The sequence below is a fragment of the Saccostrea echinata genome, unplaced genomic scaffold (assembly GCF_033153115.1).
Source record: "Saccostrea echinata isolate AGI-Se365-2 ecotype Australia unplaced genomic scaffold, CSIRO_AGI_Sech_v1 ptg000033l, whole genome shotgun sequence".
In the NCBI taxonomy this organism is placed as follows: domain Eukaryota; kingdom Metazoa; phylum Mollusca; class Bivalvia; order Ostreida; family Ostreidae; genus Saccostrea; species Saccostrea echinata.
This window is the reverse complement of record NW_026889782.1, coordinates 32,863,630-32,889,663: the sequence shown is the minus strand read 5'-3', so window position 1 is coordinate 32,889,663 and position 26,034 is coordinate 32,863,630. Positions and strand designations below refer to the sequence as shown.

Here is a 26,034-nt window from a genome sequence, read left to right as displayed (position 1 = left end):
TGCATTAAAAAGCAAATCTTTACATAGTTTATTTGATGAGAATATTCCCTCCAACAATAAACTGGCAAGCTGTAATACAGACTCTGAAATACCTATACCACCTATTTCAAATAGTACAGTTTGCATTTCATCCATGAGATTACTAACCATGAAAAAATATAAATGCTTTCTTCTCTTTGAAAGAAACGTGTGCTATGAAAGGGATATATTAAATAATGTTATTACAAGATATACAAGTAATTTTTATCTTGATAAAAAATGGTGACCTTCTCATGTCAATTAAGAGAACCATTTCACACCATTTGTGCTAGAATCTCATCTACAAGGTGTTGGCAGACAGGCTACCATACTAATACATCCCTATAAATGAGTTGCAAATATAAGAGAAGTACCTGAAAGTCATTCAGAAAAAAAAATTAAAAAGCTGGCTTAAAGATGCTACATTTGTCAGCTGAAATGCATCTTTCACAATACATTCCTAGCATATAATTTTGTGCATATCATATGGTATAATGTTTTTGTTGTTGTTTACAGAGCAAAAATAAAAAGTATATCTATGTACAAATGTAAAAGAGGGCAAAACTAGAAATATGTCCATAGGACATGAATGCCCCGCTGAGGGTATATTAATTTTTATTTGCTTGTTTATTGTTTAACATCCCTCTCGAGAATTTTTCACTCATATGGAGACGCCACCACTTGCCGGTGGAGAGCTGCAAATTTTGACCTATACTCGGCACTAAGGGCCATTAAGCAGTGAGGGATCTTTTTCGTGCCAGCACCTACTGTGACATGGGACCTCGGTTTATACGGTCTCCACGTCCCACAGTGGGATTCGAACAAGCGACATAAAAATCAACTACTTACTCCGCAACTCTAGAGCTTTAACCACTGCACCATGTGGGCATATTTGTGTATGAAATTTGATGAGAATATCTTAAAATAGTTTCTTTAACATTGAAATCGAAAAAGTTGGATATAGATGATAAATTCTCACCAAATTCTGTTAAGTGCATAAGCTCACATAAAATTATCTTTAATGGTTTCTTTAAAACTAAGCAAAATGCAAATTTAAGTAAAATGAGGTCCAGGTCACAGGAAAGTTCAAGGTCATACATTTTTGATGCAGTTGAATAGTTCTCACTAATACGCATAAGCAAAATAAGTTTGATAAAAATATTTTGAATGGAAACCGTTTATTTAACACTGAGCTAATCACTATTTCAAGAAAAATGAAGTCAAGGTCAAATGAAATGTCAAGGTCAAAAATGTTGATACAGTCGAATACTTTACATCAGTCTGTATCAGCATATGAAGTTTGACACTAATTTAGGAAAAGTGAGGTGAAGGTCAAAGGAAAGATCAAGATCAAAAAATGTTGATGTAGTTAAATAGCTCTCATCAGTATGTATCAGCAAACGAAGTTTGATTACGCTATCCTGAATGGTTTCTTTAAAACTGAGCTAAACACTTATTTAAGATAAGTACGGTCAAGGTCAAAGGAAAGGTCAAGGTAAAAAAATGTTGATTCAGTATGTATCAGCATATGAAGTTTGATTACACTATCTTGAATGGTTTCTTTAAAACTGAGCTAAACACTTATTTAAGAAAAGTGAGGTCAAAGTTAAAGGAACGGTCAAGGTAAAAAAATGTTGATGAAATTGAATACCTCTCATCAATATGTATCAGCATATGAAGATTGATAAAAATATCTTGAATAGTTTCTTTGAAACTTAGTTTTGAACTGAGCTAAAAGCAAAGCGGAATGGAAGGACAGACAGAAGGTTGGAAGGACGGAAGACGGACATGATAAACTCTATATGCCCCAGCCATATTCATGGCAGGGTAGAAAAATTTCTAGTGTACTGAAATTCAAAACTGCAATAATTGATAATTTGTTTTTTTTTTTTTAATTTAAATTCTATATCAAAAAACATATACAAACTTTTTTGATAATTTATTCTATTCAAAGCAATAAGAAATGCATCTGTCTGCACTGCTTAAAATTGATAAGAAGGTTATGACATAACTAAAATAATGACCATGTTCACATTAAATTTAAAATATAATGAGTGACAATTCACTTCACCTTTTCTTTGGCTTTCATTCCATTGACTTTTCTTTCTTTAAAAAATTGTGCTTGTGTACTACTCCATCTCTAAAAAATAACATACAAATGAAAGTTTATGGCACTCAATGAACTCTCTCATCCCTTCCTTTACTGTTCAAGAAAAAAATGCATACCACAAGCATAGTTTAAACATGAAACTAGACTTTATGATATTTTCATACATAACATCACCAACTTTATAAAGAATTGTGAATGCATTTCAAAAGTGAGCACATGTGAATTGAATTAACAGTACCAGTATTTGCAAGTATTGTGAGTATCTCGCAGTTATCTAACTTACAACCGCTCTTTAGCATGGGAGTCGAGGAAGCTCTAAATCTCACAAGATTTCTGGGGCATAACATTACAGTGGTGACAATGGAATGATTCGAACAATCATTATGCTGAAACTACAATGTATTGCCAAGAGTTGAACTCCAAATAGTAGATTGTCAAATAAGGAAAGTTTAGAGTATTTTATCAACTTTCAAAAGTAACGATTTTCATTTAGAATTTAATAAGAAAAGTCCGCTTAGTAAAAAGTATGTAAAAAATGTAACATATAGGACTAACTCCTCTCAAAAATTTATAAGGCTGGTTCAGCGCATGTTTAGCAAGATATTTCTCTAGGATTTCTTTCTTATCAGTCATTATAAATTCCACAATGATCGATCATGTATTGCATTCAATAGTACACTGCCCCCATCCAACAGACGTTTCCCATCTCCGTGAAAGAGTTCAGCTAATTTAAGTAATCGCGATATCAAGTATTGTTGTTTATCCTTAAACATATGTCAATAAAAAAAAAATATTTCGAACAGATCAATGCTTAAGTTTTGAGATTATCACCCTTGGTATGCTTTTTTGTTTTTTGTATGGATGAGAGATTTGTTTACTGACAGCTGCTTTTTCATTAAAAGTGGAACTCAAAAATTAACTTATCTTGTCATTGGTCATTTGCAAAATTATTTGTAAAAAACACTGATTGTACACACAAGTACTCTGAAGTTGATATTAAAAAGATTCTTGAGTTTCTGATTGACAATATCTATGTGGTTTTTAGAGACAAGGTCTTCCAAAAATCTCTTGGAATTTCCATAGGTACCAATTGTGCTCCGTTATTATCAAACCTATTTTTGTATTCATACAAAGCAGAATTTATTTAAAATCTTATACACGAGAAGAAGAAAATACATGCTGTTGCCTTTAACATTTAGATATATTGACGAAGTACCCTATTGTCACGTGTAAAGGCGTAGTCTTGTAATAGACACACCCCCAAATTTGGGGGGAAAATCCTGAGAAAAATGCAGTTCCTATGGATAAAACGCTACCCCAAAAATGCGGACATATCTCTTATTTTCACAGCACAACTATTCCAAAGAAAAAGTTTAAAAAGTTAAAATATTCGTATTATTTCAAAAACGAAAGTAGGATACAACTTTTAATTTTCTTGGAAAATTCAGTTCACATATAAGCTTTATTTATAAGTATTTAAGTATACTCTGTATTTCAATTGTTATTTGATTGGTATAAATTAAAAATTAAGTCCCTTATTTTTTTCCCCCTATAACCCTAAGCATTTTACGATATTGTGCTGAAAATGCATTCCAAGCAGGTGTCTGTGTTTACGTAAACAAATCATCCCAAGCGTAATTAATGTCACACTTATGTATACAAGTGATACCAGGTAATTAAAAAGGTGTGTAAAATATTTATCATTAAATAAACTTTACCGGTTACAAGTGTATTGTTTAAAATGGCAGTTGTTTCGAAACCAAATGGCCGGAAATCGTTATATAAACAAATATGACCTACATTAGGGTCGAGAGGAGTTAAATTTGGCAGTGATGATATCCAAGTTAGAAAAAGATAATTTATTTTAAATATACATATATATATATTTAATTTTGAATAGTATCATTTTAATGGATATATCTTTTTATATTTCTGTTTGTTGATTTATTTACCAGCGATCTGTCATATGTGACTATCATTCAAGAATTGGGGAATATGTAATAAACTTACAATGTGATAACAGTGAAAATCACTCATAAGAGTTAAGAAAAAATGTCCAGAAAAAGGGGTTGAATTTAGTTCCTATGTAATGCACACATCCACACTTTTGAACAATTTTTCTGAAAAAAAGTGTGTCCGATACATGTGACTTTACGGTATTAATTATTTCCATTCATATTTCAACACAATTATCCCAATGAGCTTGATAATTTAAAGATACCACAGAGTCCAGGGATCGACATTAACTGTTGTCCGATTGCCCGGGGCAAGTAAATTCCCAGTTAAGGCAAGTGAAAATGCCAATGTACTTGTCCGATTAAAATGACAGTGTGGACTCAGTTTTCCAGAGAAAAAAAATCAAAATAATATATATATATATATATATTTAAAATATGAATTTTATTTTAAAGAAAATATATACTGCTGCATGGCAGTGCAAGTTTTCAGGACAAATGAAAGGACAGTGGTATACATGTACATAATTTACAATTGTAGGATAACTGACACATCAACATTTTTTCTGGCAGTTAACTTGCCAATAGAAAGTACTTTATTGCAAATAAATTAAATTACTCGAATTTTCTTCTTTCTAAGGTTTGGGCAACCAAGTTTTGCATTTGGACAAGTCAAAATTTGTTGTCCCAAAGGACAAGTGAATATGAAAGTTAATGTCTATCCCTGGAGTCCGACACATCTGTTTCATATTTTGATAATTTACTATAAAAAGAGGTTAATGGTAACCTAACAACAAACCTTTATGACTAACTTTTCAATCATCAACTTCCCTTACTTATGCAGCAATATACCCTCATCACCTGCATACAGGGTTCATATCTCTCTGTTGATTCGATACGCAAGAGCATGCTCAACCCATGAACAATTTCTAAAACCAAGTAAGTTACTGACAAACAAGTTGATGAAACAAGAATATCATCAGTCTTGTTTAAAGTCATCATTACAAAAGTTATATGGTCGATACAATGACCTTGTTGCTTGTCAGAAAGTACAATCTATCATTAAGTCAAGTGCTGATTGACATTTTAAATCTAATTTTCAGGCCATTATTTACACACTGAATTGCCTACGGATTTTTCTAATTTTTCCCGGATCATGCCAGGAAGCACATGGCGGGTGTGACCGGTCAGCAGAGGATGGTCACTCCTCCATGGTACCTGATCCCACCTCTGATGTTTTAGAGGTCCCTATTGTTCTGCTCCTGAATTGTATTGTTTGAACGAACTTTCGAGCTTTAATACTGTTTGTTATTTCCATATATTTCATAAACCTGCTAGTAGGACATGTTCAATATACTGGTCTATAACTGTTTATTTGGATACACTAATCAGCTCAAAATTTAAATAATAAATACCAAAAATATCAGGGAAAAAAACACACTGGAAAAATCTTATAATAATACGAAGAAAGAAAAATGGATCTCTAATATATAGGCATCTGATCACTGCACGTCAGGATTCTAAATGAAACACTGACTCTTTCCCCTCGTAATAATTTTAAAGATTCCACTATTTTTTTTAGAATAAATTTGTACAATCTAGGAAGTGTCTTCTCTCAAAGGGATTGATGATTCATTTGTTTTCAATCATCCTAATTAAAACTAGATTTTATAAAACGAAATATGGAGACAATGAACAGTATTTAAGCTCAAAAGTCCATTCAAATTATAATTTGAGCAGTGCAACCTCTACCTCAAAAACATCCGAGGTGGGATCAGGTGCCACAGAGGAGTGAGTATCCACTGCTGACTGGTCACTCCTGCTGGCAAACTCCAGATGATTCTGCCACCTTCATCAAACCTTGGCTGTAACTGTAGGTAACTTGATATGTGTCTCCACCTATCATACAACTGCCTGTTTACTGCTTAGAGAAAAGTAACACTTAGAAAAGGATAATAAACAAGAATCTGATATACCATGAAAATCCTTAAGAGCAGTAAGGAAACACTTAGAACATTACTTTCCAAGAAACATGCACTTAATATTACATGTACATAATCAATTTATAAAATTTTAATTAGGGATGGAAATAAATAATATCCAAACATGAAACAGATGTGTCAGACTCTGTGGTATCTTTTATTTCAAGCTCACTGGGGTATATATAGAGTTGACATATGAATGGAAATAGCTATTGTTAATTGATAATGCATCATCGATATATCTCACTGTCGAGTTCAAGACCACAGCAAGTGTTTTCTTCTTCTCATGTGTAAGATTTTGAATAAATTCTGCTTCATATGAATATAAAAAGAGGTCTGCTAGCCTAATAACAGGTTGCAATTGGTACCCATGGGAATTCTGACAGATTATTGGAAGACCTGGTCTCCAAAAACTACATATATATTGTTAATCAGAGACTCAAGCATCCAAAAACCTGTATTACTAAAGTATAGCTCAATATGATCACCAAAATCATCATTGCTTGACATAATATGCATGTATAATCTTTCTTTAATATTAAATACATTTTAAAAGGCCCTAATTAAGCCATCATTCTGACATTTATTTATGCATGATTGTGTATACTTTATCAACAATCTCTGCCACTTTCACGCTGATATGGCTACTTTTTGTGTTTCTCTTGTTGGAGAGATATAATCTCCAAACTTGTGTATTGAGTATAATAACTTTCATCCTTTTCATATTGGCCTAGGTGAAAACAGATAATACTACAGGTCACTTACTCAGAAGGATTACTTCATTTTGTTGATCATGTTGATTGATGGTAGTCTGCACAGTAGCGCTAGCAGTTTCTTTTTTACCATTTCACTGTAAAAAAAAATGTGGAACTTATTAAATATTAAAAATATTTACCACTACATTAGCATTGGTGATATGGTCATTGCTCTTTTTTGTAACAAATCAATTAAACACTGTACCTTTATATAGTACGAATTATATTGCATGTACTTTCGATCAATCTATTTAAAAAAACATCAGATTAATTACGAATAGGTTCTTGAATTTTTGGTTTCTGTTGAATTGCGCTGAAATTACGAGAAAAACTTTATTTTGAACAAGCATTTATATGTACATTATTGTACTTCAAGGGCTACGGCAAAGGGGCGGCGATCGCCGCCCCAATAATTTTGAAAAAAAAAAAAAAAAATAAAAATAAAAATAAATGAAAAATATAGAATTTCAACATTTGTAACGGCAATATCTGTAGTCAATGGAGCGGCAAGAATAATGGCAATCTGTGGTCATTGGAGCGGCAGAGTGTGAAAGCTATTGTTTACGAAGACGCAAGTACATATACCTATACCTGGCGCGTGTAAACAATAGGCAGGGTATCCATCGCTCCACGTGCTGGTTTGCTACAAATTCTTCATCAGACCTACAGCTATAGCAATGTTTTGAGAAATTCTATTTCTTCGGGGCGGAGATGGGGGTTCTCTTTATTTCCTTATTTTTTGTTCTTTTCAAAAACGGGAATCTGCCTGAGTTCGACCTTACAGCAACAAACAGTGTGTGTCGAAGGGGGTGGGAGTCTTTTTTAAGCAAAAAAACTATTCTCAGAAAAAAAAGTGTTGAAAGTAGAAAAAAAGTGGAGGCACTCCCCCTATTCCCCCTTCCCCCACGTATAACAGGCATGTTCATTGTCTATTAGAATCAATCATGTCAATTGGTCGATCGATGTTTGGAAATCTTTGATGAATCACTAAACAATTATCAAATAATATTACAAAGTATGAGCGTATGAATTAAAGGAAAATACTAAAATACTGGGCAAAATTATTATTTAAAACAACTTCACTTGATTTTTCTATAATGTCATACATACATGTATTTCTGCATTTCAAAAATAGAAGGGGTTAAGAGGTATTAATCAGCCTGTTCATTTCAAATTGCATTCTTTCGGCAAGAAACAAATATTATATAGTAATAGAAAAATATCTTTATCTCTTCATAAAGCCTATGTTTAAGGTGACCGTCGCGCTTAAGTTTCGGAGAAATTGCCATTTCGAGGGGGAAAAAATCCTTTTTAAGAATTTTCCGGTTTTGTTTCATTTATAGTAACTTAAAACTGAGGTCCTTATAGGTCTGGAATTAACAATATTTCGTTATTAAGTATATTTGGCCTGAGATTCTCTTATGAACTTACAGCTTTTATATGTATATATTTATGACAAGAAATGTGAATAAAAACAAATAAAACATTTTTATTTATTTATTTTGTATGTTTAATAATTGTTCTTTTTGAATCAGAAAATACCTTTAGGCTATTGACTTAATAGGAAAAATATCAAGATTTTGGCTGAAAATTTAAGTAGTTTAAGTCACAACAATTTAGTTAGGACCCCCACCCCCAGCTTTTTTCGATCCACTTCGCCTCCCCAATGTCAAATACTTGCCGACACCCCTGTACTTGCATACTTAAATACCTACTACAATTAAGATTAAACAAGCATTCTGACAGTATTGCATTAGAAATACTAGTCCCCTACCAGCAAGTGTAATCTGGTTCCCACTAAAAATTGAATTGCCACTATTCCATTAAAAATCATTGATTCAGAAGCATAACAAAATGCAAACTTGAACTGTAACTCATCAAGATAATACATACCAAAACTCAGCTCCAAATCTGCAAGCGTTTAGAAAAAAGTGCGGAAAACAAATGAGACAGACTGAAAGAGGGACAGACAGACAGATGGACAGACTCAGAGGAAACCTATAATTCCCTCTGGTTTCACTGGTAGGGGACTAATAAAAAAGTGGGAAAAAGCCACCCTGTTAAGCCCTACTTTCGTCTCCCATGGTGAGCAGTGGAAAAAGGTCTTATGCTTGGATATGTTGTACATGTACTTTGTGTCAATCTGTACATGCATAATCCATTGGCTAATGAAAGAGGCAATGTATTCGTAATGTAAACATTTAAATGTAGTGGTAATGTGTACATTTTTTGCAGTGGTAATGAGTATATAGCGGTAAATAATTACCATTTTGAAAATGTAGCGGTAATGATATTCACCTGGATAAAGAAATCACAGGTCTATCTATTCCAATCACATTTTTTACAAGATAGGGCACTTCTTATTTGCTGTACATATAATTGTTTTCATTTTCACAGGGCTCTAACACTTCTTTTTGGGAATGGGGCCGGGCTGTAAAGATTGGGAAAATAAAGACCTTTTAGGAAATTTTGGAATAACCATTATACATACTTTAAAATCATATATATTGGGTTTCCAGTCTTCGCTATCAACTAAATTTGTTTTATAAAACAGAGGAATATGAATAGCAAGTTAAGTTATTACCGGTATATATCCAGCTATATTTTCTTTAATTTTTGGGAGAAATGACTTTTGGGAAAATTAACACATTAATTGGGAAAAAAGGTACCTTTTTTGAATTGGGAGTGGGGCCCTTGAACGGCCCCAATTATACACAATTGAGAGCCCTGTTTCATATTTGAGAGGTCGATTTATAACCTTCGTTCTTCATTTTTTTAAGCTTTGGGTGTGTGTTGATTACAACATATCAAAGTTGTCAAGTGACTTATCTTTAAGTTATTGTCAAAGAAATTTCAAGTCTGTTAATATCTTAATGTTTAAATAACTTGTGCCCTGTAGGAAATAAGATTTTGTAGCAAATAATCTTTACAACCGAGCTGCAATTTTCCCCAAGTTATCAGGCTGAAAAAGGGGGTGCATACTTAAACCAATGCATATTATATTCGGCAAGATATGGTAACTGCTTGATTGTCACATTTCAGTTTGAAACATGTTACAAGTTTTATTTCAAAAAATGAAAATATTATTGAAAAAGTAAATACAAATACTCATTGACAAAAGCTATCTACTAGGGATGGCAATTTCTAACCGGTTAACCGATTACTCGGTCGGAACGATGGCAATCGGTTAGAAAATCTGCAATCGATTAGTCGGAAAAAAATTATAATATATGTAAAACTGAAAGCAATGTACTAAAATTCATTTTCAAAATAGAAATTCCTACCTAAACGTTTAATTTAGCATTAATTTTTCATTTATTTATTTAGGCTGATTGGGAGGTCATTATGGCTCTCCAGATTAAAATTGCTGGGTAATTGGTCAGTCTGAGATATGTTAATTACTGTTAAAACATCATGTTGTTAACCCGACTGTCCTCTAATTCTTTAATGATAATAATCACCGTTGAGCACCGTAAATTGGTATGTGTATCTTTTGCAGTTATCTATCACATTAAATTATAATACAAACATTGTAAATTAAGTGATACATTTTAGACTTAGTTTTGATTATGGTGATAATGAAGAATGAACTTGTGTGACATCCGCTCTGGAAAATTATCCACAATATTTCAGGCATGGTTCATGGTTTTCTGAATTTTTTCTTGTCTATTGAAAAAAAATATGCGCGTAGTTTTATGATCAAGACTAAAGACAAATAGAATGATTTTGACCTCTAACATCTTTTTTTAAGACTTCTTGTGCATAGGAATAGAGCTACTTGAAAAAAGTCAAGAAAATGACATTGTGTAGTTTGATACGATTAACCGTTTAATCGGTCGGAACGTTTTGTGGTTAACCGATTTGCAATTCTGTATTCGATTGCCATCCCTACTTATTATCTACTAAGTGGTTAGTATGTAAATTGTAACTGGTTATAAAACTGGTTATGAAAATTTCAACTGGTTATGATCTTTCTCAATAGTTAATAAACCAGTTAATCATTGCCATCCTTATTTTAAAGATACATGTACTTTGTGTCAAGTTTGATTTAAACTGGTCCAGTAGTTCTTGAGAAGAAGTTGAAAAATGTGAAAAGTTTATGCATGACCCAAGCCCTTGCTCATGCAAAAACATACAAAAACAGATAGAAATATGTTACCATGGTTACCTAGGTAATTCAGTTAACTTATATCAAACCACACATTGTCATATAAATAAGACTAAGAGCAAGTGCTTTTCAAGGGTCCAGGTCAGCGTTCAATCAGTATCAAAGTATCATGGTCTTTAGAGTTTTGCATATGCCTTTTGTCTTCAATGGTAACCTGTACTTATATACTTAAATATGGCCATTGAGGAGACCACTTATAATTAGGCATAAAGTAGACCAGTGAGAAAAATTGAGTAAATTGAATTAACCCTTGATATCAAGTATATAATGTATATAAATATACCATTCTAATGATCTTATTCACTATATGCATCAATTCCCTGTATTATATTATGCTGCATATCAAATTAAAACTTATTTATTGTATCACAACTGAAGTGTTGCTGGACTGAAAGACATAAAGATGGATCGACAATATGTGAATCCTATAGAGCTTTATCATTTCATGCAGGCCCTAATTTACATTCAATCAGTGATAAAGTACCTTGCACTTAGATATTTATATTTACCTTTGTCTGCTAAAGCAACCTGTACTTATACATATGTTATACTTAAATATGGCCATTGAGGAGACCACTTATAATCGGGCATAAAGTAGACCACTAAGAAAAATTGTTGATATCAAGTATATACAGTATATAAATACACCATTCTAATGATCTCATTTACTTTATGCATCAATACCCTGTATAGTATTACACTGCATAAATTAAAACTTGTTTATTTTGTCACAACTGAAGTGTTAATTGCTGGCTGAAAGACATAAGGATGGACAATGTGAATCCTATATAGCTTTAACATTTCATGCAGGCCCTAATTAACATTCAATCAGTGATAAAGTACCTTGCACTTAAGATTTTTAAGGTCTTCCGTCTTCACGGAAGACCTTATAGTGATTCTACTGTTTCTTATTATTAAGGTCTTCCGTCTTCACGGAAGACCTTATAGTGATTCTACTGTTTCTTATTATTATTATTATTATTATTATTATTATTATTATTATTATTTTTCATTTTTATTTTTCTGACCTTTTCAAATCGCGATATCTCAAAAACTACTCAATCATTTTCAGCCAAATTTTCAGGAATGAAGTGTTATCTCATGCCATTTTGAAATATTGAAAAAGTTTGGAAAAAATTACTTCCGGTCAGGAATTATTACGATTTTTCACTTTTTCCACTAAAAATCTAGTCCGTGAATGTTCTCAGAAACTGTTAAAGGTAGGAGTCTGAAACTTTCAGGTATGATAGAATGTGGTTTCTAGATGTGTGATCGAAACATTTCGTGTGTCGTCGCCACTTCCGGTCGTCACAGGAAGTGATTTAAAAAAGGCAATTTTTTGAACTTTTTTGTTTTTCATTATTTTTCTATGATATTTACAGGTTTAACAGAGAGGCTTACCAGAATGCTAATTATGTAATTTATTAAAAAATTGATTAACCCAGACTCTAAATATTTATCATTTTTCAATTTTAAGCGATGGTCTTCGATAGCGTAATGGTAAGTGTGTTGAATTTTCACGCAGGCGACCAGGATTCAATCCCCAGGATGTCCGAGTGTTTACTCACTTTTCGGGGGCCCAAAATATAATTTTTTTTCTTAAAGGGGGGGGGGGGGCTATGTCCTTCGACATCAGAGCAGCGGTGTTTGACGTCACATTAACGGCGTGTCTTTTTAGTCCTTCATAAAGTGTTTGCAGTTGACATTTGCACTAATTAATGTGCATACATGTACATGCAGTTGTGATATATATAAATGAGGTACACATGTATATGTATCTAGGTACATATGCAATTGTATCACAAATTGAAGACTTGCCAACTTGTTTTTTGTAGAATTTGTTGTTTTCTCATGATGATCATTAATAGAAATACATAAAGCACTTTCAAATGAGAAAAAGAACTTAATGACATTTAGTTTAGAGCAAGATCCATCATAATTAAGAGCTCAAAGCGGCTAAGCGTAAGAGGTATTGTCAATTAATGATAAACAGTGTATTTACAAAATTTCGAACATTATGTGAAAAAATATGCTTTCACGAAATACATCAGTGAATTGTCCATCAGTTTCTTATGTGTGAGTGGTGCTGACTCAGGAAGGGGGTTGCAAATTCATGAAATCAGGGTAGAATAAAACAAATCAGTGTAGATAGTCCTTAAATTAAAAAAAAAACTCATTTAATCATATTATTATATATACAGTGTATATTACAATTTAGTGTGAGAATATAAACTTGTAAAAATTTCACACAAAGACTTTTTGGACATAGGTCCCCCCTTTTAAAATGATGTCTCGTTTTTAGCTCTACTGGTCAGAGACAGAAGAGCATATGCGATAGTAAGGTGTCCGTCGTCCGTCCGTCTGTCTGTCTCTAAACGATTTTTCAAAATGCTACTCCTCCTACAGTTTTGTCTGATTTAAATATAACTTGGCACAAAGTAGACTACACTAAGATACATAATTCTGTCTATCGGTTTTTGATTTCGATGAACGGTGTTGTCATGGTGACGAAAAATAGAAATTTCTGTGATATACTTCCAAAACACTACTCCTACAGTTTTACTCTGATTTTGGTATAACTTGGCACACAAGTAGAGTACACTAAGAAACATAATTCTATTTATCGGTTTTCGATTTTCATGAACGGTGTTGCCATGGTTACTAAAAATAGAAATTTCTGTGAAATACTTTCAAACGCTACTCCTCCTACATTATTGGTCTGATTTCAGTAAAACTTGGCAAACATGTACACTACACAAAGAGACATAATTCTGCTTATTGGTTCTTGATTTCGATGAACGGTTCTGCCATGGTTACTAAAAATAAATTTTCACAATATAAACGTTTAATCATATTTTATGTGTGAAGGTGTCAAAGGGAATGTAAAACATAAATATTGTTTAGTGAGAAAGCAACTTCTCTTATGACAAAGAAGGGACGGAAGACCTTCTTGTTGCCATGGCAACAAGGTTCTAGTTATTATTAAGGTCTTCCGTCTTCACGGAAGACCTTATAGTGATTCTACTGTTTCTTATTAAGGTCTTCCGTTTCAGACGGAAGACCTTATAGTGATTCTACTGTTTATTATTATTATTATTTTTTTCCCGTTTTTTGTCCAAGCAATTTCTCAGAGATGGCTTGGTGGATTTTCTTGATACTTTCAGAGTTTATGACAAATATAATAAACTTAAAACATTTTGAAGGATTTTGCAAAATTCAGTTCCGGTCGTCAGATATGTCCGATTTCCGTTTTTTCAAAAGAGATCATGTCCGGACGAGATCTCAGAAACGGTAAAAGCTTAAAATATTAAACTTTCACGAGTGATAGATCATGACAAGTAGGTTTGCAGAATTGGTTTAGATCCGTCAGTTGTTACTTCCGGTCGTCACAGGAAGTGATCAAAGAAATCGAAAATTTCAACTTTTCTTATTTTAATTAAATCTTGCATCACATTATTGTATCTGTTTTGCAGTTTCGAAATATGTTGGTCCCACCGGAAACAAAAACGTCAACTTCCGGTTATAAGCGAAAATCTACATAATTTTAGTATTTTACTTTCCCATAAATATCGCTTATGGTTGAAGTATTTGAAATGGTTTTTAGATATGTTATTTAGACTGCAATTGTCTAGAGTAACATCAAATATCTTGGTAAAATTCACTTCCGGTCGCGTGTTTTACTGTCCGCAAAATAAGAACTTGTCAAAGTGAGATCTCAGAAACGGTAAAAGAATAAGACACTATACTTATAAGAGTAATAGAACTTAAGGAGTAAGCTTAACCCTTTGGGATAATAGCGTCAGCCGTCACTTCCGGTCGTTACAGGAAGTGATCAAAGAAATTAAAAATTTCAACTTTTCTCTTTTGAAATAAAATTTGCATCATTTAATTGAATCTCTTTCACAGTTTCTGTATGTGTTGGTCTCACTGGAAACAAAAGACGACAACTTCCGGTTATAAGAGAGAAACTTTGTAATCGGGATTTTTAACTTTCTCAAAAATATCGCTTATTGATAAAGTTTTTGCAATGATTTTTACATATGTTATTGAGACTGCAATTGTCTAGTGTGAAGTCAACCATCTTAGGAAAATGCACTTCCGGTCGCGTGTTTTTCTGTCCTCAAATTGAAACTTTGTTAACCTGATTGCTCAAAAACAGTATACGACTGAAGTCTAAAACTTTCAGAACTGATAGTCAGTCACCAGTTTATCTACATCATGTAAAAATCGTACGTTGCCGTCACTTCCGGTCGTGACAGGAAGCGATGCAAAAAAGTGAATTTTAAAAGTTTTTTACTTTTTACAGAAATGTTTGGCTAATGCAGATGTAAGAAAGACCATGACCATGCAAATTATTTTCATCGGAAGTGCCAACCAAAAAACCGGAAGTTGTCTCAAACATGAGTAGTTTTTCATGGAAACTTTTAGGGAGGATCAGTTGTGAATAATTTAGGTGTAGAATGAACATTTTATTCATTTGGAGCACTTTCGTTCATGACGAAGTACATAAAGAAAACAGAAAAGTAATTCCGTTTGTTTTTATCTGTATTTACATATCTTTGGAAGCTTTGAGATAACTTTTATTAATTATTTAGAGTAATCTTTTTGACAAGATTGTTTTTTTTCCAAAGAAGTCAAGAAAACGGAAGACCTGTTATTGCCTAGGCAATAAGTATCTAGTTATTATTATTATTATTATTATTATTATTTTTCATTTTTATTTTTCTGACCTTTTCAAATCGCGATATCTCAAAAACTACTCAATCATTTTCAGCCAAATTTTCAGGAATGATGTATTATCTCATGCCATTTTGAAATATTGAAAAAGTTTGGAAAAAATTACTTCCGGTCAGGAATTATTACGATTTTTCACTTTTTCCACTAAAAATCTAGTCCGTGAATGTTCTCAGAAACTGTTAAAGGTAGGAGTCTGAAACTTTCAGGTATGATAGAATGTGGTTTCTAGATGTGTGATCGAAACATTTCGTGTGTCGTCGCCACTTCCGGTCGTCACAGGAAGTGATTTAAAAAAGGCAATTTTTTGAACTTTTTTGTTTTTCATTATTTTTCTATGATATTTACAGGTTTAACAGAGAGGCTTACCAGAATGCTAATTATGTAATTTATTAAAAAATTGATTAACCCAGACTCTAAATATTTATCATTTTTCAATTTTAAGCGATGGTCTTCGATAGCGCAATGGTAAGTGCGTTGAATTTTCACGCAGGCGACCAGGATTCAATCCCCAGGATGTCCGAGTGTTTACTCACTTTTCGGGGGCCCAAAATATAATTTTTTTCTTTAATGGGGGGGGGGCTATGTCCTTCGACATCAGAGCAGCGGTGTTTGACGTCACATTAACGGCGTGTCTTTTTAGTCCTTCATAAAGTGTTTGCAGTTGACATTTGCACTAATGCATACATGTATATGCAGTTGTGATATATATAAATGAGGTACACATGTATATGTAGCTAGGTACATATGCAATTGTATCACAAATTGAAGACTTGCCAACTTGTTTTTTGTAGAATTTATTATTTTCTCATGATGATTATTAATAGAATTACATAAAGCAATTTCAAATGAGAAAAAGAACTTAATGACATTTAGTTTAGAGCAAGATCCATCATAATTAAGAGCTCAAAGCGGCTAAGCATAAAAGGTATTGTCAATTAATGATAAACAGTGTATTTACAAAATAAAACTACTCGAACATTATGTGAAAAAAATATGCTTTCACGAAATACATCAGTGAATTGTCAATCAGTTTCTTATGTGTGAGTGGTGCTGACTCGGAGAGACAGAAGAGCATATGCGATAATAAGGTGTCAGTCGTCCGTCTGTCTGTCTGTCTCTAAACGATTTTTCAAAATGCTACTCCTCCTACAGTTTTCGTCTGATTTAAATATAACTTGGCACACAAGTAGACTACACTAAGAAACATAATTCTATTTATCGGTTTTCGATTTTCATGAACGATGTTGCCATGGTTACTAAAAATAGAAATTTCTGTGAAATACTTTCAAACGCTACTCCTCCTACAGTTTTGGTCTGATTTCAGTAAAACTTGGCAAATATATACACTACACAAAGAGACATAATTCTGCTTATCGGTTCTTGATTTCAATGAACGGTTTTGCTATATGGTTACTAAAAATAAATTTTCACAATATAAACGTTTAATCATATTTTATGTGTGAAGGTGTCAAAGGGAATGTAAAACATAACAAATATTGTTTAGTGAGAAAGCAACTTCTCTTATGACAAAGAAGGGACGGAAGACCTTCTTGTTGCCATGGCAACAAGGTTCTAGTTATTATTATTATTTTTCATTTTTATTTTTCTGACCTTTTCAAATCGCGATATCTCAAAAACTACTCAATCATTTTCAGCTAAATTTTCAGGAATGATGTGTTATTTCATGCCATTTTGAAATATTGAAAAAGTTTGGAAAAATTCACTTCCGGTCAGGAATTATTACGATTTTTCACTTTTTCTACTAAAAATCTAGTCCGTGAATGTTCTCGGAAACTGTTAAAGGTAGGAGTCTGAAACTTTCAGGTATGATAGAAGGTGATTTGTAGATGTGTGATCGAAACATTTCGTGTGTCGTCGCCACTTCCGGTCGTCACAGGAAGTGATTAAAAAAGGGTAGTTTTTTGAACTTTTTTGTTTTTCATTATTTTTTTATGATATGTATAGGTTAAATAGAGAATCTTATCAGAATGCTAAATATGTAATTTATTCAAAAATGGATTAACCCGTACTTAGATATTTATAGCTTGCTACTATGATACGATGGTCTTTGATAGCGTAATGGTTAGCATGTTGAATTTTCACGCGGGGAACTCGTATTCAATCCCCAGAATGTCCAAATTTTTTCACATTATTGTTTGGGCTCAAATGTAATATTTTATTTATATTTAAAGGGGGGGGGGGGGTATGTCGTTCAACGTCAGAGCAATGGTGTTTGACTTCACAATGGCACTGTGTCTTTTTACTCCTTCATAAAGAGTTTGCAGTTAAATTTTGCACTATTCAAACCCCTAAATGTCCGATTTTTTTCACACTGTTGTTTGGGCTCAAATGTAATATTTTATCTTTAAAGGAAGGGGGGGGGGGGGGCTATGTCGTTCAACGTCAGAGCAATGGTGTTTGACTTCACAATGGCACTGTGTCTTTTTACTCCTTCATAAAGAGCTTGCAGTTAAATTTTGCACTATTCAATCCCCAGAATGTCCGATTTTTTTCACACTGTTGTTTGGGCTCAAATGTAATATTTTATCTTTGAAAGGGGGGGGGGGGCTATGTCGTTCAACGTCAGAGCAATGGTGTTTGACTTCACAATGGTACTGTGTCTTCTACTCCTTCATAGAGAGTTTGCAGTTAAATTTTGCACTAATTAATGCGCATATGTCTGTGATATGACGAAATAAGGTAAAAATGTTAATGTAGCTAGGTACCTATGAAATTGAATCACAAATCGGAGATTTGTCAAATTATATTTTGAAAGTAGAATATATTATTTTCTCATCTTGATTGAATAAAAATAGCAATTTCAAATGAGAGGGAACTTCAATGACATTTATTTTAAGCAAGATCCGCCATAATTAAGAGCTCAAAGCGACTTAGCGGATAAAGGTATGGTTAATTAATGGTATACAGTGTATTAACACAATGAAATACATAAAAATCTGTATACTTGAAACAGTATGTGAAAAAATATGCTTTCACGTAAAGTGTCAATCATTTTGTTATGCCTGTGTGGTGCTGACTCAGGGAGGGGGGGGGGGGGTAACCTGAAATGCATGAAATCGGGTAAAATAAAACAAAATAGTGTAGATACATGTAGGTCTTAAATTAAAAAAAAAATATTTAACATAATTTTATATTTTGTACAATTATATGTGAGAATCTCAAAGTTTAAAGAAATCCACACAAAGATATTTTGGAACGTAGGTCCTCCCCCCTCCTTAAAATGATATCTCGTATTTTTTTCGTTCCAGTTTTGCAATATTTTCAAAATATAAACGTTTAATTATATTTTATGTATGATTGATTGATTGATTGATTGTATGTTGTTTTAAGTCCCATTCGAGAATTTTTCACTCATATAGAGACGTGACCACCGGTGAAGGGCTTCAAATTTAGACTTTTACTCGGCACTTAGGGCTATTGAGCAGTGAGGGATCTTTATCGTGCCAACACCTGCAGTGACACGGGGCCTCGGTTTTTAAGGTCTCATCCAAAATATCCGCAACTTTCACTTCAAAGTGCCGAGCGCATGGCGAAGGAACTATTTTTTGTATGAAGGTGTGACAGGGAATGCACAACATAACATGTAGTTTAAAGAGGAATCAACATCTATGAAGACAGAGAAGGGACGGAAGACCTTCTTGTTGCCATGGCAACAAGGTTTCTAGTTATATTTACCTTTTGTCTGCTATAGCAACCTATAGTTCTTATACTTAAATATGGCCATTAAGGAAACTGCTGATAATTGGGCATAAAGTAAACCACATAGAAAAAATTAATATACTTAATGGGAAAATTTTATTGTACTCACTGTTAATAGCAAGTACATTTATATGCATGTATTATAGATATATACAGTGGCGCCTTGTTTATCCGGACGCCTCTTTGGCTTAAGTTTGTTAAAAATAATATGGATTAATTTTGAACCATTTCTTATTTAATTAATGCACAGTGTACTGGTGTAAGCTAAATTCTTCGAGCTTCATAATAGACGTGTAATTTAATTGGGGTAAATACACGCTAATTTTAGACGCTATTGTTTGTAGGTCACAGGTATCTCCTTCAAACTGACTGCATGGCCAATGTTTTTACTACAATTAACACTACTGCAAGATCAGGGATTGAAATATATGGTAGCCCCACGCCCGGGGCTAGTTATTTTAAGACTAATCTAGCTTATTCAAACGTAACGATAGTCTGTCGGACTAGCAGAACAGAAGAAAAATTCTCGTCAGTTTACTTTCATTTTTCTATGAAGACTGGTTTATTTGACTGAGAACTATTTTTGAGAACTATGTTTAATTTGTTTCTGTCACCAAAACATTCAAAACTTTAACTTTTTGTTTTCATTTTGCATAAAAAAATTGTTGGGCTAGTTGGTTTGAGGTTTGGGCTAGTAATTTTTTCCTGATCAGTAGCCCCTGGGCTAGTGGGATTTCCAGGAAAATTTCAACCCCTGAAGATAAGTGTGAAAAAGTCATTTCTTGAAAAATTACCATCCGGATAAATGAGTCATTTTTCAATGAACTATTACGTTTTGAAGTAGAAATCGACCATCGGGATGCGAAATTTCTGGATTAAAGAGACAGAATGACATGGAAAAAATCTATTCCCGAAAAATAGCATCTGGAAGGTGAAGTGTTCAGATAAACATGGTGCCACTGAATATACCATAAATGACTATGACCTATGGTACATACTGTCAGAGAAAAACAATCAATTAAAGCTGAACACATCTCATAAATAGACATACACCATATTCGATTATGTATCATCTACTATATCAGCACCGGGGTATACTCTTCGCATTTGTTACACCTGACTGCTTTATTGTCACAGGTATCGGAGTGGAATGGTGACACATGCTCATGCTGGTTATCTTGCATTGCCTTTGTTTATTTATTTTATTGCAGTTACGTGTACTTGTGTATGTTTGTATACTGCACTGACCTGTGCAACTGTTGTAAGTTTCATTGGCATCTTTCTCTCCTGCCATGAAAGAAGTACACAGTAATTTTTTGTTGCTACCAAGAGCTATGTAGCATACGTCATTCTGTCTATACAGACAGGTGACAACAGATTACACTGAACAGTGACTAAGTGAGTGGCTTATATAAGGACCCTACAATATAGCGTGAATAAAGGAATATGGCGGAAAAATTCCTTTTACACAGTGTGTTCAGATTTAAAATCACTAACTTTAAAGCAAACTAATGGACTACATACCTTTTCCCATAATTCACTTCAAATTCCTACTCATCATGTACGGCTATTTCAGAATCTCACATGTATACATTCTTTGACTTTTCTATAGGAACATTATTTCCTACAATGTACAATCACATTTTAAAACATTCAAATATTACTTCCAATTGGACATAATTGGTAGTTCACAAGCTAGAAAGCCCACTCAGTAGTTGGATTGATTGTTTAATTGTATGTCGTTTTACATCCTGTTTATTACAGTGTAATAAGAATTTTTCACTAAAATAGTGACGTCACCATATAATGGTCAACAATCTTTTCAACAGTTTTTTCTAAAGAGATTTCAGGTTGTCTTTACTGCAATTGTCAGTCTACATTACGACCCATTGTGGTATACTGATCCCGATTTGTTTTCATAGGATTTAAGTTTTAGTTTGTGTGATAACTGGATATCAAAAAGTTTCAAAGTAGAGTGTCATGAGCTCATCAATGCTAATTATCAAAACACTACTTCTAGAAAATCAAAACATTTAAGTTAAATTAACCATTCAAAGTATTTTTTGAAAAGTAAAACAAAGGTCAAGGTCAAGTGAACTGTAATGCTGGTACATGTATTTTTCATTATAATTTATGTTAAAATTGTGCACATGCTAAATAGCATAGACTTACCTCTTTTAAATTATCAAAAATATGCTGAATATTGGCACTTTAAACTTTTTTATAAGTAGGTCAAAGGTAAGTTCAAGGGTCACAAGATTGACAACCATGGTATTTAAAAAAAGTCATAGTGCCAAGCAAAATATTAACCAAATATCAAAAACAATTAAACCTCTTACAATTCTCGAGATATAAGGTGTGACAGATGGACAGACAGATGCCAGGTAAATTGATCCCTAGGTGTTACAATGGTGTGCAGTCGACTCACAAAAAATGTTCTAGTGACTTATTTATCATTGGAATGACTAGTAAACACCAAACTGAACTTAACCTGCTTAAGTGAGCCAGTAGTGCCCAGTACAGAGCAACAAGTGCTGTGAACAGTGAGTGAAGTGTGACCGATTGATTGAGTGTTGTTTTATGTCCCATTCGAGAATAATTTCACTCATAAAGAGTGAAGGGTTAAATAATTACAATAAAATGTAAGGAGGCAAGTCTGCCTCACCATAACCTGGTTCTTTGTGGCCCTATTTTTAACCTTCATACCCATCTCCACTGGGAATTCATTTCCTCCCCCCCCCCCCCTCCCGCAACAATCAAGTCATGACTCCATAAGCAGCCAAAGGCTGTAATGGGCAACTAGTTCATTAACAGCTAGGGCTATCAGGAATTCAAAGTCACTGAAGTTCTTTTGGTTTTCATGATACTATCAAACTATCAGTCTATCACTGAGTATCTGCATGCTTTAAAAGTTAGTATTTACCGGTACCCCTGATTTGCTTTAATTAAAGCTTTTGTGTCTATTTTCTGCTATCAATTTATTTACAGTTTATAACTAATAAAGCAGCAAATATACCTTACCCCATGTTGCAGATTCTCTTCATTCAAGTAATTGATGTACATTGTACTTAATCTCTTCATCTGTTCATCTGGATCCTTTCACTGCATTCAGACAGTACCAGTAACTGTTATATATGGATATATTTCCTTGTCAAAGCTGTCACTTTTTAGGCACAATTGCTAAGTTTGCATCTTTATCAGCATTATTTATTAATGAAATGACAAATTCCATCAGACACTCCTGCAAAAATGAAAACAAAATCTATTAATTTACATATTCTCTTGACTTCATTACTATACAATTGAACTGTTTTATACTGCACTGCAAATATAAAGGGCTGGGATAATACACTTTCTTCTACTATTCTATATCTAATATACTATATTAGGTATCACAATATTTATGCTACAATACAGATAACAATATTTTTAATCGGTTATAATTTTTTCATTTTATATTAAAATGAGACAAAGTTTGACACCATGCATATTCAAAGTCTCTAAAAATTTACAATTTTAGTCATGTATATGTGTTATGCAAGGGTGTATCTGTCAGTATTTCCAAAATTTATCAAGCATGACATTTAAATTGATACAAATATTTTGATTTCAGCTTTTCTTTTTCATCAAATATTCTTTGATAATTTTTAAATCAAAATAAAATCAAAAACTTTTAATTTCTTCATTTTATTTGCTTGGAAAATAATTATTTTTTTTCTTTTGTATTTGTACGAGTATTTAGTTTCAAACTAGTTCTACATGTATATTAGCTAATCAGTGAAAATCTATGTTTCAGATTTACATGCCTGTGTGTGCATTTTATTACAAATCATGGGATCTGTGCTCGTAGGTGCACTCAATGTCTTAAAGTTATTCATAATTTGAGAATTATTGTCTCTTTTTTTTATTGTCAGTACATGTATATTTAAACCAATATTTTTTGGTTTTACAAAATAAAATGAATTTATATTTTCTTTTTTAAAAGAGATGATGCAAATTATAATTTCAATTTTAATTTTGTTTATATATTGTTGCTGTGATCTCAATAACCTAGATAGAACGTTCTAATCATTAAAATGATATTGTCCTACGAACCTGGTTTAACGATAGAATTTGTTCCGTGTATCGGCAATGTAGCAAAATAAGCAAGTTCGATAACTCGAACTGACTGCATTTTCTATGAACAATCCAGAGAGTTCTGAATTCAACATGGCGTGTAAATTTGAAGCGAGGAAAAAAGGTTGAGAAAATGAGTTGAATTTTCTTATTTATATGGATTATTTTTTAGGTTAAAAGGCATATAAAATCTCAAAAAGGTTTGTTATGATTAATTTGATAGTTATTTTCAGTGCAATTTTTTTTGTATTCTTCAAAATCATTTCTGAGCGGATCCTTTCCAATATGCTACATTGCTAGTATATGGGACATATTCCAACTGTGGTGATCGAGGGCTTGTTCCGAGACACAGTTAGATTGTTCTAACTAGCAAAATAACCCAACACATATATCTTGTAAGTCGAACACATGTATTTTGCAAATTCAATAAATAATTCTAAAAAAAAAAAAAGAAATCTTGTACAAAGGTATTCCATAGAGAAAATTACCCAGAAAACGTTGTAGCATAACAAACACTGACATATACTTGAACAAAACTTAAGTATGAAAAATAATCAGATAATGGGTCAAAATCACACCAGTGACCACCTACCCTAGCTAATCAACTGTTATCCACAAAAAAAAAATTATATACTTATATGTCAATCTACTTCCAAAATTACATGTTTTCCAAGATCTTACAAAATTATTTTTACAGTATGTCTCTTCAAATATTTGTTTTCCTGCTTAATAGTACTGATCATGCTGATCAGACGATAATGGGTGGGTGATATTAAGATAGTATGCCCTCATAAACTTTTAGTCCCAGACCTATGAACCAGTGATTCATTTTGAAAATGGTTATCATGGGTCCAAAGGACCCCCCTTAATGACAACAATGAGTCCAATGACAAAATCAGTGCATCCAAATCCAAGGGTCATATATTAGATATTACAGAGGAAATTCTGGTGAAATATAAAAAGTTATTGCACGAAAGAGCAAATGCTTTATTGTTGCTGTGAGTAGTTCTATAATTTTACTATCAACTGTCCAAGTAAGAGTACATGATTTTGTGTCATAAATATAATATATTGTCAACTGTGCACTATGGTTCTATTTTTAGATCGTACATACGATCTCACACGTTGTAATATATCAGTCATAAAATGCACAGAAGCAAAATGAAGCAAAGAAATTTTAAGAAGAAATGAAGAAAGTCAGAAATAAAAATGATTATATTTTAAACTTCTTAGCTTGTATTAGGAAAAAAAAAATGATACAGGTTACATGTATAGCTTTTACAAAGGTATAGTATTCGCTTCAGAAATGTTCCACAGTATAGACATAATCAGTGATAATCCAACTATGCTATCTAACTTTCAAATATTTTCTGATAATTGCTGGTTAATTGGCTGCAATTGTGAAATCTGACCTGTTGTTGGCAACCTTATATACACCTGTTAAAATTGTTCATGCATATCGCTTAGCACATGGATATGATGCAATCAGTCAAGATTAGAATCGGATTATACCAAATAATACAAGTTCTTCTATAAATTTATTGCATGCATTGGGATGTACATTTATTAAAATAATGCGTCCTGAGCAAAATTTGTGCATAATTTACACAGGACGCACACCAAAATGAATCATTGATGAACACCATATTTTTTAGTGCAACATACAAAGAACTATGTAGCAACCTATGATCTACAGCACATGTAATTTTCATAATGCTAGCTCACATCATAAGGAATACAGGTATGACTAGCTGCTTGCATGGCGCAGTGGTTTAAGTGTTTGTTTAGAGTCACAGATAAAGGAGTTGATCCTAACATCAGGGGTTCGAATCCCACTGCTGGATGTGGAGACCGGTGTTCAAATGAAACTGAGGTCCCATGTTGTAGTAGGTGCTGGCATGAACAAAATTACTCATTGCTCAAGGGTCCTGAGTACAGAGGTTCTCAAGTGCTGGCTTTTCAATATGAGTGAAAAGTTATCGAAAGAAACATTATAGAAACAAATAAATATGACTATAAATAATTATCTTTTCTTACCATTATGGATGTTGTACATGTCCCTTTCGATAATGAAAAAAAATCTTTTTCTGTCAACTTCTCATTTTCTCACCCGCCTTTTTCTTGCTAATCTTCTCTCCAACATACTGGAGAAGGTATTCTCGCATGTTATGTGGTACCGAACACACTCTATAATAAAAATAAATGCATAAATGCAAACAAGTCAACAAAATCTAATTTATTCAGAGACTTGGTTTTATATGTCTCTGTCATAAATCAGCTCACCCTAGGCAGTTAAAAATTTCCTCAGAAATCTGGTCAGAATTTTAAAACATAATTTCAAAAAAAAATTCATGGGAAAATATATTGTACATTATTTAACATTGTACAAAATGCAGGAAACTTTCCTGGAAAGTTTAGAAATTGAAACTGTAAAAATATTACCATACCATCAAACCATGTCCATGCTGATCAA

At 32.9% G+C, this 26,034-nt stretch overlaps 1 protein-coding gene and 1 long non-coding RNA gene across 5 annotated transcripts in view; one reads left to right on the top strand and one right to left on the bottom strand.

Annotated features, from left to right (window-relative positions):
- The window catches only part of LOC133199224 (fibroleukin-like), a 138,107-nt gene that overhangs the window by 61,550 nt on the left and 50,523 nt on the right, over positions 1-26,034 (top strand). The gene's annotated exons all lie outside the window — the stretch shown is intronic.
- On the bottom strand, positions 305-26,034 carry LOC133198866 (uncharacterized). Of its 2 annotated transcripts, XR_009722627.1 has the most exons (7): positions 26,009-26,034; positions 25,599-25,746; positions 22,467-22,686; positions 20,970-21,069; positions 6,831-6,915; positions 2,090-2,158; positions 305-360 (listed from the first exon to the last, which is right to left on the bottom strand). It is a non-coding gene; the product is annotated as an uncharacterized LOC133198866 (long non-coding RNA). The 2 variants fall into 2 exon arrangements; XR_009722626.1 differs by lacking the exon at positions 305-360 and having other exon boundaries at positions 923-2,158.